This window comes from Bombyx mori, chromosome 7, assembly GCF_030269925.1.
Source record: "Bombyx mori chromosome 7, ASM3026992v2".
Lineage (NCBI taxonomy): Eukaryota > Metazoa > Arthropoda > Insecta > Lepidoptera > Bombycidae > Bombyx > Bombyx mori.
Genome location: NC_085113.1, coordinates 1,936,709 through 1,949,621, shown reverse-complemented (window position 1 = coordinate 1,949,621; position 12,913 = coordinate 1,936,709). Strand labels below are relative to the sequence as shown.

Sequence of the window (12,913 nt, the reverse complement as noted above, 5' to 3'; positions counted from 1 at the left end):
TGGGCTGTGAGCTCGTCCACTCATATAAACAATAAAAAAATAATAAAAAAACAATTTAATATCATGTAAACAAAAAATTTGGTGAAAAACCAAACTATCCCTCATTAAAATCGGCCCACATCTGGACTTTTCGCGTCAGTTAATGCTCCGTAAGCTCTCTCCAATCAAATTAAATATAATTAGACTGTCGCATAACTCGAACTCAAATTTCAAGGGGAATTTAATAAGAAAACGCACTTTGTTTCACTTCAACCTTCGAGTTGAAACATCTCGCGAAAAACGAACTTTCATTGTAAATGTTTAATTTGATTCAATTAAATAATTGAATTAGAGAAGGCAGTTTTGAAGTTAAATTAAAAAATACTTTTAATCTCTTTGTTTGGATTACGCTGCCGCTAATGCGAGCCCGTAAGATCCGTACGGGTTGGTACCATATGCCTATTTATGCCGCGAATCATTCCGGTTTGAAAGATAGGATATATATCCTAACAACGCTTTTGAAAAATGAAAAGTTGAAAGTTTGAAACCTTACATCCCGAGGTGACTGGTGCCAATCACGGTCTGCTGGATACAGGGTTTGGTAGCCAATGAACGTGGTGAGAATATTCACCCATAATATCGGAAACCGATATATAGATATGCCTTAAGCGGTGAAAGTGATTTACTGGTGGTAGGACGTCTTGTGATTCCGCACAGGTAGGTACCACCACGAGGAGGAAATCGCCGGACTTCCGCCCTCCACTGGGGATGAAGGGCGGGGCATGTCAGAGTCGAACTGACTAAACATCCTGTCGCTCAACAACCAACGTCGAAACCTCGCATGAGACAGAACTCATGAAAAGACAAAGGGGGGAAAGTGGAGCGTTTAGTGCGGAGCACATCTCAGGTACCACCACCCTGCCTATTTCTGCCGTGAAGCAGAAATCAGTAAAGCGTAAGCCTTAAGCAGTAAGCAGTAAAGCGATTCGGTTTGAAGGGTGGGGCAGCCGTTGTACTGCTAAAACTGAGACCTTACAATGAGGTGGGTAGCGGCACTTACGTTGTAGATATCCGTAGGCTCGGGCTACCACTTAACACTAGGCGGTCCGTGAGCTCGTCCATCAATCTATGCTATAAAAAATGAATAAACTTTAACAAACGCAATCACACGAGAACGCACGCAGAATGCAGATAGGCGATCCCGAAGATAGGAAGGGATAGGAATATCCCGCCCAAGCTAAAAATAAATGGATTTCATTCGAACAACTTAGGAGAAAAAAATGTTTGCTCTCGGCGGTGTCGTGATTAATGGCATAATATTATTACATATCAAAGAAGATCTAAAACAATAAGGCCACATTAGCGTCATGTACGATGAGCTGATTTGATTAATTACCATAATAAATGATATTTTATTACAGAATAAAGCTAATTTTGGCTTTTTGCAGATTATATTGAGACTCAATGCCGCCCTTGACCCGTCATCGTGCCTAAGTCTGAAGTGATAATCTCTTTTACCGAAAGCCGAAGTGGTCACTGCTGTGAATAATAAAGCGTTTTTTTAACCCGCTTTGATTATATTGATATAATAATATATGAATTATTTGTTTGTATGTTAAAAAATCTTCGATTGTCATTTCGGAGAATTTGCGCATCAAATCGATCGATGATAATAAAATAAGTTAATAAATTCACTCTGATATTCTGACCGGTATCAAAAGAAAAAAAATCTAACTAATTACTAGATATCGATATTTTTATTTGTTGACGCTTTTTTGGTAGATCTAAATAAATGAATAAACGGTGCAACGCGAATCCTTCCCACGCTTTAGGCCCTAGAATTTCCAGGGATTTTAATGCAAAAAATTATTAAGGATAACCTAAAAACCACCAGCCAGATCTTGATAAAAATTTATTGGGACCGGACAACAAGAGAACGATCAGCTTTCAAATAATAATAAAAAATCATTAAAATCGGTTCACCAAATTTTCCACCAAAAAATCCAAAAAGCTCTGGGATTACATCAATGAAGTAGGAAACCTATGGAAATGAAACGTCAACCAAAATTTCGTGCCACTGTGACGTCATCTGGCCACAAAACATGGCGGCTTTAGTGCTGTACAAAAGATTTCAATGTTATCAGGTTTTATCGATAAACGTATATGTACGATAAATAAAATGAGCCAAGACTCATTTTATTTTAAATATTGTTGAGTATTATTTATTTGTAGAATTTATACTTTAATGGGAAGTAAGTAGGTATATTGTTATGTGCAAATATGATATGATTTAGATGAGTGAAATCTAAGACAAGTTCGTCCTTCGAATTTGCCAAGTAAACGATATGATGATTTTTAAAAGTTGCTACACTGATTTTATAAAGTTGTCGTTTGTCGCAAAACATAAAGATATGGCGTAGTTCAAAGCCATCAGCCCATTTCTAGCATGCCAAATGTTATCGTATTTTGAGTACGTGTTTTTCTTAGACTATTACAATCTATTTTAATTGTTTTGCTGACTCTAAAGTCCGTAACATACTACCGCAGCGCACCCCAAGGAAGGTGCGCCGCACCATTTGAATCACTTTCGCTTGAGAGTGATTCAAATTTTAAACTTATCAAGGGACCGCGTGAAAAAAAAACACCTACAGAACATTTATTCATTAATTACAAACGTCATTCCTTGTGACTCCCTCTCTAAAATCACTTAATTATTAAATATTTAACAAATTTACAATAGTGTTTTACTCACTGCGGAATAAAACTATTTTATTTAAATAGTTCCGAAGAGATTTTGTCGGTAGCCTTTTTCCCGAAATATCTAAACAGAATGTCTAAATATGTTTTGATGACATATTTTAAAGTGGTATTTATGATTAGTGTCATGATCAATAGATTCCGACCGAAAAATAGATTTTTCGGATGAGGGCTCCATAATGAATTTAAATACATATAGATTAGTTTTAGGACATCGACTTTCTTGAGATCCTATAAAATACGTTTTAATTATTATTTGTGTATGTTTTAAGCATGATAAATTATGAAATTTTATATAATCAATCATATTAAATCGATATCATAGTCAATAAATAATGTACAACCCAAAACAGACGGCCGAACTGACGTGACAATGACATTTGGCGCGCTAAACATGGCGGATTTTCGGCCTCATTAGACGGAGACGGAGATATTTACGTATATTCATGTTTCATTTTATGTACGCACTGAAATACTGTTATATTGTTTTCCTGCGAGTTAAAGTGCTGAGTAAGAACGAGATAGATATATGTTTATGTATGTGCCTTCAAAATGGGTGCTATTTATATAAGCAATTGTACGTATAGAACAATATGTCGTGTCCCTACTATATAGGTCTATGGATTACATCCTCCTGTTTTGAAGTCAATTATATGCTATCTCTTAGGTTTATGGTATTTCGCCAATGTCAAGTGTATAAGTCAATTATAAATATGATCGACTAATTCGTCATATTATAACGTCATAATAATCATAAGTCATATTTATAACAGATAATATTACTGTCGAAGGACTAATAAGGAAGCCAAAACAGGAGAGCCCGTGAAAATTAATGTCACGTACTAGAATCATCGGATTGATATTATTTAGGAGTTTCACCGGCAATAACGGTAACATTAACCAATGAAATCTGGTCACGCTTCACTGCGACTATCGAAAATCTTATTAAAAATCTCGACTTTTTTGCAGTTACGCGAGCGCCAATACGAGCTGTTGATGGTACCATGACAGAAATTCTCCGTGGGGTGCCAACAAGCGTTTTACCAAATTACATTTCAATCATCCGAATGTCTTACGAACGTGCACGCAGACATTGATTTTTATGTAAATAAATTATTGATGAATATTTCGTAGATTCGTCTGATGTTCGCTTTGAACGCGATGCAGACAGCGAACATGTTTCCACGTACAAAAGACTCCATCCACGCTCAAAGCGAAATTTTTTACAGTTTTTTTTTAATTTGTATACATTTGAACCTTTGTGAAGTCCGTTTTTTTATGCGAAGTTTATTTTATGATAAGTAATGAGCAGAATATTTTCAAGTGTAATGAGTGGTTAAGGCGTAGTAGCATCCTTCAAATCAGATATGTGTACCTAACGGTGACTTACGCAATTTTCACCATAGATTCCACGGGCCGGATTGGGGGTAATATACATCCATAACCCTGGAAAATACATTTATATTTATATATAATATCCTCTCTTGGCGGGATTCGAACCCGCGACCCTCTAGTGTAGTGATCATGTCACTTACCACTACACCAGACGGACGTTAAATTGACGGACGGATTTGTTGCACGATGCTATTTATTCCTTCATCTTAGAAGTTATTCATGTTAGGTACATTAGAAAAATGGTACCTGTCTAGGGCACTCGAACAACGATACTCTCGCATCGCTCTGTTATCCTTTAGACTACGACTTATTTGGTATTATTAGTGGTATCAAGTTCATAACTGAAATACGACTTTTGGCCTACACTACGCTTGCCGTTACGTGCCCTCTATCGAAGTGCTCGCCTGTTCTATCAACTATCAGCCCGGTACTTCAATACTTCTGATTTAATCCAGCACCACTTGCATAGTTTTTTTTATAGTGCCCAAACCGACCTTAACAAAGCCTAGTATACATTGATTGCACTTTTGGTTCCAAACGTCATACGCGATAAGGCATATTTTTTATGGAATTGGCACTGAAAATGGAAGTGACAAATGCTTATATCTCTATCTGTTGTGTTAACTTTTCTTTTTCCTACTTATTCGCTGGTAACCTAAGGGGCTATTTCAGCTACGCCCGGACAAGTAGGTGAGCTCACGGGCACAACCTAAGAGTATTTGCTTACACTTTACTGGTGGTAGGACCTCTTGTGAGTCCGCACGGGTAGGTACCACCACCCTGCCTATTTCTACGGTGAAGCAGTAATGCGTTTCGGTTTGAAGGGTGGGGAAGCCGTTGTAACTATACTGAGAACTTAGAACTTATATCTCAAGGTGGGTGGCGCATTTACGTTGTAAATGTCTATGGGCTCCAGTAACCACTTAACACCAGGTGGACCGTGAGCTCGTCCAACCACCTAAGCAATAAAAAAGCAATAAAATAAAAAACACTAGTCCCAGTAAGAGTATTGCTTCGCAGAATCTACCACATGATCGGAAGCGCCATCCACTAAAAAGATCCAGCGAGAAACTCAGGAGGTTGTGTGTATAGGTTAGGGTGTTATATTTTTTATATATCATTATAGAAACCAGTTTGAAATTTCTAACATTTACTATCGAAATACTTCATCAAGCAAATCAAATAGATTGTCTTCAGTCTAATTCTCAATTAAAGTTGCAAATCGAGATCCATTTAGTCCTCAACCGGAGATGTTTCAGGTACATTAGTTGCGAAGCGGTTTTGCGCCGGTTATAATCGGTTAATACCGGTTCACACCTGTGGAACATTCATTGAGGTTCTGAAACCTAAAATATCTTTAAACTTTTTTATATGCTGTTGTAGATTTAAGATGTAATTTTCTCTTTAAGTTTTCTGGTACCGTAACTGATATTATCAATGAGGTCTTAGATAACCTACTTTAAGAAATATAGCGGTGACGTCATAAACCTCAATATGCATTTTTTTGGAAGATTTGCATTCGTCTTCTATGGTTTAGTTAATATAACTCGACGAATTGTATTTGAGGCAACATACCTGCAGTGTATTAAATTCTGGGCGTTTATAAATCTCCCATCCCAAATAGAAAATCCTTAAAATCCATTAACACGTTAACTGTGAACGAACCAAAAAGATCTATATCTAAAAATGACGTTGAAATATGTTCGCACACGCGATCGAATTCAAAAATTGAATCTGGCCGCTCTCTGACCTCCGAAATATGGAATATATAAAAAAATATGATTCAAATACAACGCCTACTGATTTATAGAATCCACTTCAATAGCACCTACTTCCGAAATTAATTTTGGCCCAAAAGAAAATTGGATATTCGATAACTTATCACCGGATCACATTTATAGTATAAAGAATATTGTTGTTTATCACGTAATGATAGTGACCAGTACCTGTAATTCTAGAATGTTAATCTTTGACCAAATTGAATTTCGCCGAATCGAAAAGAAAAATAAATGAAGGCGAGATGGTAATTGTATTTTTCGAGAGATGACAGAATTAAAGATTTCTTCCGGGCTTACACAGAAATATTGATTTACGTTTGTCATATCAAGTTGAACACGAAACAGAGTGAAGTTACAGCATTGTATTCCTTTTCGAAATGCAATTTTTTCAATCAATGCATAGTCCCCATTAATATAATGACGTAAGCATAATTTCATTTTTGCCCTTGCAGTTTTTGGTTATAATTCATAAGAGTCACAATTTATTATATTTTGTAATATAAATTAAGTGAGCACAGGATAATGAATCATTAAAGTTGTTTTAAAATCAGAATCCTCAGAATCATGACCCGTACGATCCTTGATTAAACTATTAATATAAAGATAAACAGATCTAAATATATAAATTATATTTAAATTTATATATACAATAGTTACATAGATATAGATCGTAATTTTTTATAACTCTCAAGTCAGTAAACGGCTTTTTTTTAATAAATTGTAGTGTTGTATGACATATATACTAAGAACATTAGCCAAAGTTATTCAATCTTATCCAAGTTGAGGCCTGTTGATGGAGATGTTATGTCAAACGTCAAAAGTGAAAGATTTTTTTGTATTGTTATTTAAATGAGTAAGTATGTGAGAAGATTGATATCTCGAGGCGCATAATCGGGTAGGTACTCATATCCTTTCAAATTCTTCGTTACAGATCTCTGTGCGGCCATTTTTGCAATTAATTCAGTTCAGCAAAGTTATGCCACCATGAACTTTGAGATACGCAAATGAAATCGAGGTAACAATTGTATTTTAAAACTGCTGCCCGATCTTTCGTGACTAATTCGCAACCAAAATTCTAAGTATCTAAACTTATTTATAAGTATTTAAGTTATTACATTGTTTTTTTTTTCTTTTTTTTTCTTTTTTTTCTTTTGATTACAATTTTTTTTAATAAGAAAATGAATACCCTGCTGCGGGATTCGATCTCCGGTCACAGCGCCCAACACGAGTACACCGGACGTCTTATCTCTTAGACCACGACGGCTTTCGAAATGTCGTACTAATGGAATCCTTCAAATAGAAACTGAACACAATATGATAAACAGTACTAATGTATATTAATGTTATTCATTAAACACGCAAATGTGTCTGAGAATATCGCACTGTTACGTGCATTAGCATTCCCATTTTAGATATATAATTATAGTTGCGGTAAATTATATTAACATAATAAGTTTGCTTTCATCTTTTATAGGACATTAGAGTGCTATATACCTATATACCAATTTATATGCTATATACTATATACCGGGGGTAGTCTATGGAGTGTATGGACATCTGGCCTATGGTCAGTGGAAATCTGTAGGCTGAAAAATGGAAGAAGAAGAAGGCCATCTTAATTATGTAAGATAGGCAGGTGCTGATGACATGTATTGATGAACGAACCTATAGAATGGTTTATTAAAAAAAACTACAATCGAATTACGCTTTCATTACGGCTTGTCCATATCTTTTTTTATATATATTTTTTGCTTAGTTACGCTGGTCACCTCTTGAGGCTATACCAGTTTCGTAAAACGTCTAGGTGAGCTCACGGAGCTCAGCCTGATGAATTTGCTAACATTAGCTCCAGCAAGAGCAGTGCTTCGCAGAATCTATTACCAGATCGGAAACGCCACCCACTGAGATATATCAATATAGCGGATACTTTCAACGTATTTTTTACAAACTTCACGACATTCCGATTAATTCGAAAATTAGTAAGTGCATTAAAATCAGGGACAAAACAGTAATTATTGAAGTGAACCTTCTTAAGGCACGCTGAAAGTTAAATTTAACTCGCGACAGATTCGTTACGGCTAGAGAGAAAAGATACAATTTAGGAAGAGCGAGAATGAGAAAAGAGACAGAACGTCTCACGAACCACTCGACCGTGGAGAGAGAGAAAGGACAAAGCGAGCTATGTCGTTTCTCTTATACACGGCATTTTCCCTATTACAAGACAAATTTGATTTAAGGATGAAAAATGAAAAAAATCACAATACTACATACCGTAAAAGAAGTTTCACTTCCTTCACGTGCACCATTTTTTTATTACTTTGACCCAATATCACACCACACGGGGGAAATTAGAAAGAAAAAAAACATTATTTTAATATGTAGTTCAGTTTGCATATGTAGTTCAGTTTGCATATGTTGTAACGTGACGCTTACTTACAAATACCTACATTAGCCGTCTGTGTGTCCACTGTAGACACCAAGTATACAACTCGAATCGTTCTTCCATTCCATACATACTTATATACGAGGTGTTCAGAAATTGTCACCATATCACCACCAGTAGTCTGTATAGTTTGAACATAATTATAAAAATTATGACGACGCTTGCAGCTGAAAGTAAGTAGGTATTGTACTTTTTGACGAAGCATGTTGCTGATAACTTTATTTCTGTAATCTGACGAAGCATGTTGCGGATAATAACATGTACTTTTAGGTTAGGAATATTATATTCTTTTTTTTTATAATAAATAAATTAATTAAATAAACAGACTTAGAAACTCTTCAGTGAATTAATTACATTCTGCGTTATTTCCAACACGTTGTGACAAGTCGGCGCCGACACCATTTGCCATTATATTTGCAATGCACAGATACTACTGCCGATGTCCATGGTAAACGGTAACCACTGTCTACGGGGTAGAAATGCTTTCATTACAAAAGAATTTCAATCTGAGACTTCAACATATTCGAAGGTGTCCAAGGACATTCATGTTGTAAGTATTCGTAAATCTCCTGTTACCATGTCGTCAATTTCAATCGAAACAAACACACAGTCTTCTTTAATCTATCTCAAATAAATAAATTAACATCAATCTATACAAATATTATAAAGAGGAAAGATTTGTTTGTTTGTTTGTATTGAATAGGCTCCGAAATTACTGAACCGATTTGAAAAACTCTTTCACTATTTGGAAGCTACACTATTCCCGGGTGACATAGGCTATAATCTTTTTCGAAAAAAAAATTGGGATCCCTAGTAAAACTCTAATAATGTAACCCAAGATGTAAAAAAATTACCTAAAATATTCTTTACATCGCGTGCCCTACGACTTTGTAGAACACATTATTATTTACAAAAAATGTCGCGGCAACATATGTCTAACTATTATAGTTATGCCGCAATAAGAGTTATTTTATTTAAAAAAATAAAACAACGTCAAATATCGTTGAAATTTTTGTTAAAGACCCGAGCGGAGTCGGAGCGGGCCGCTAGTTGTGTTAATAAATTTGTTCAAACTGCACTCCGTGTACTCCAACAACGCTCGTAACCAAAATCCAGAACATTATTTCTACCGATACGCTGAAGATAAATAAATAAACGAAAATTATTATTATTAGCGCCGAGAAATTCCGACAAATTGATGGTAAAACGGCTTTACGTAGTTAATAAAATCAGGTATGAAAACTAAATTAAATAATTCTAAAGGTGCTTGCTTTATGGTTGTATTTTACGAGTATTCAGCGCGCGAACTTTGCTGTATTTATTGGGTTTACGAGCGAGCGTTGAAACGTTGTCTTGTTTTATAGTAAGAGGTCTGAGGTAGAAATGTGCTTGAGACCTTTTAATTGTTTGATTGGAGGAATAAGAATCTGTCGGTCGTTCGTTTTGCGTGAAGCGTTTTATTGGCTTTTATCAGTCTAGTATCTATGTAACTCAATTTATTAAAGCCATTGTCATTACGTTAAGTATAAACTAACTTTATAGCTAGCTACGGAGTTAGTTTTTGTTGTCTAAGACGCCTGGACAAGCCTTTGGTGGTAGGACCTCTTGTGAGTCCGCGCGGGTAGGTACCACCGCCCTGCCCATTTCTGCGGTGAAGCAGTAATGCGTTTCGGTCTGAAGGGTAGGGCAGCCGTTGTAACTATACTGAGATCTTAGAACTTGTATCTCAAGGTGGGTGGCGCATTTACGTTTTAGATGTCTATGGGCTCCAGTAACCACTTAACACCAGATGGGCTGTGAGCTCGTCCACCCATCTAAGCAATAAAAAAAAGCCACACAGTCAAATTGGTAGGGATTGGTTAAAATCTCAATTGTATTCTGTAGAGTTGTTCCACGAGATCACCCCGGACTACCGAATCGGTGGATGCGGCTTCGATTTCCAGTTGTTTTTTCCCTGAGGGAAGCTTTCGAATATGTAATGTTACTTGTAATAATAAACTGGTGGGAGGTTGTCTTGTGATTCTGGATAAGTACCACGGCTCTGCTTATTTTTATTGTGAAGCAGTAATGCGTTTTGGTTTGAAGGATGAGGCAGTCGTTGTACTTACTGTACAAACTAAGACTTTAGGACTCATGTCCCAAGATGGGTGGCGGCATTTAAGTTGTTGATGTCTATGGGCTTAAATGCCAAGCGGGTCGTGAACTCCTCCACAAATGTAAGCCACAAAAAAAAAACACGCTTAAATATCAAACAGAACTAATAATTAATTTAATATTTTTCTTTATTCTGTTCGAATTTTTAGAGCGAAGTTATAAAATTAGTGTAGTTACATTAGTAAAAAAAAAACAAATAAAAAAATTTACTGAGACTTTTTTTATTGCTTATATGGATTGACGAGCTCACAGCCCACCTGGTGTTAAGTGGTTATTGGAGCCCATAGACATCTACAACGTAAATGCCACCACCCACCTTGAGATATGAGTTCTAAGGTCTCAGTATAGTTACAGCGGCCGCCCCACCCTTCAAACCGAAACGCATTACTGCTTCACGGTAGAAATAGGCAGGGTGGTGGTACCTACCCGCGCGGACTCACAAGAAATCCTACCACCAGTAAAAATGAAGTGAATTAAAATTAATTCTCCAATGGCAAACAGCAACTCTATATAACAATAAATAAAAAAAATTATTAAAATTTAAGTAAGTTCAATAGTAAATGTAATTTGGCCAGAATTCACTTAAAATGTCGCTTCATGACCAAGAATGTTACCAGACGATAATAACTTAACAAGCCACCCAAAACTTCAACTAGCTTAGTCCTAACTTAGTCAAAACTTAACTACTTTTATTACAGTTGCAAATCTCAAAAACTTCTAGTGTCCGTTCTCGGTAACATACAAATCACATGTAATTTAATGAATCCCCGAATCCTTTGCCCCCTTTGAGGGAAAGTTTTGAAGGAAAGTACATCTTGATTTAGTAGGAGATTTGAAATAAATATTAAATGTTCTCTCTGGAACTTCTTGTAAATGTTACATTGGTCTGTCAAAGAAAAATTCAATGCAGTTAAGACTATGGCTTCATGTCTCATAGTTCGCCCCGCCTATTTCTGCCGTGAAGCAGTAATGCGTTTCGGTTTGAAGAGTGGGGCAGCCGTTGTAACTATACTGAGACCTTAGAACTTATATCTCAAGGTGTGTGGCGCATTTACGTTGTAGATGTATATGGGTTCCAGTAACCACTTAACACCAGGTGGGCTGCGAGCTCGTCCAAACATCTAGGCAATTAAAAAAAAAAAGTTATATCATCGCTGCCCTTGGACATCGGCAATACTAGTGACACAGCCACGTAGCTGCCTCACAATTGCTAACTTTCACTTGACATCTGTTATGTTGGTCGAAAATTGAAATTACAACGAAGTCTCATTCGATGCTATTCGGCGATATTAATTATAAATCGAATTATCGTTAGCAAACACACTTCAAGTTGAAAATTCTATTAATTCCGTGAAAATTGGGGACAAAGGCTGAACCGTAAGGTTGCCTATAGAGATATTAGCTATACTGTTTTAGCAGAGACAGTATGAAAACAGTGGATAAATTCGTTGGTTATGTCTGGTATCTTTCCCTGGAAGAGTTAGCAATCTTTAGGAAGGTACAGGAAGATCCTAACTATTAAAGTTGGCGGTTTGACTGCCTGGTCCCACAAATAAGATAAGATAAGACGAATCGTTCTCAGCGATACCTAGTTACCGTCAGGAGGACCGTATCCGGTCACCGTCCTGGTTAAACCCGTCGCTTGCGACGAAGGGCTCGACGAGTGAATTAACCCATAGATACAGCCTACTCACTGAGTTTCTCACCGGATCTTCTCAGTGGATCGCGATTCCGATCCGGTGGTATATTCTGCAAAGCACGGCTCTTGCTAGAACCAGTGTTAGTAACACTCTCGGTTAGAGCCCCGTGAGCTCACCTACATATCAAGGAGAAGCTGAAATAGCCTCTCAAGGCTATCAGCATAGGTAGGGGAAAAAAGGACCGTATCTGATTCATTGGAATAGCACGTTTATACATTTTAAAATTAGAATAATCATCATCTCAGCCTGTCCACTGGCCACTGGTGAACATAGGTCTCTCCAATTGATCTCCAGTGCGGTTGGTCCGTTGCCACCTGGATCCTGCGTGACCCAGCGATTTCCACAAATTGTCGGTCTATCTTGTAGATGGCCGTCCCACAAAATTAGAATAAATATTAAGGAACTAGCTGACCCGGCAGACTTCGTAGTGCCTGAATCGACAAATAAAAAACTAAACTTTTGTCAAAAATAAACCAAACAAGAGGAATCCTTCCGACGGGAGACACATCAAAGGGAAAACAAAATTATTATTTTTATTTAGTTTTTAAACCTTCTCTGGACTTCGACAAATAATTCAAAACCAAAATTAGCCAAATCGGTCCAGTCGTTCTCGAGTTTTAGCGAGACTAACGAACAGCAATTCATTTTTATATTTGTATATATAGATATAGATTAATATTACCCAATCGTGCAGACTCAGATCTTTA

The 12,913-nt window shown here is 36.7% G+C and overlaps 1 protein-coding gene and 1 long non-coding RNA gene across 3 annotated transcripts in view; one reads left to right on the top strand and one right to left on the bottom strand.

Moving 5' to 3' along the window:
• The window catches only part of Tk (tachykinin), a 68,277-nt gene that overhangs the window by 26,743 nt on the left and 28,621 nt on the right, over positions 1-12,913 (bottom strand). The window lies entirely within an intron of this gene.
• On the top strand, positions 3,411-3,862 carry LOC110386913 (uncharacterized). The gene is made up of 2 exons (XR_002431921.3): positions 3,411-3,626; positions 3,706-3,862. It is a non-coding gene; the product is annotated as an uncharacterized LOC110386913 (long non-coding RNA).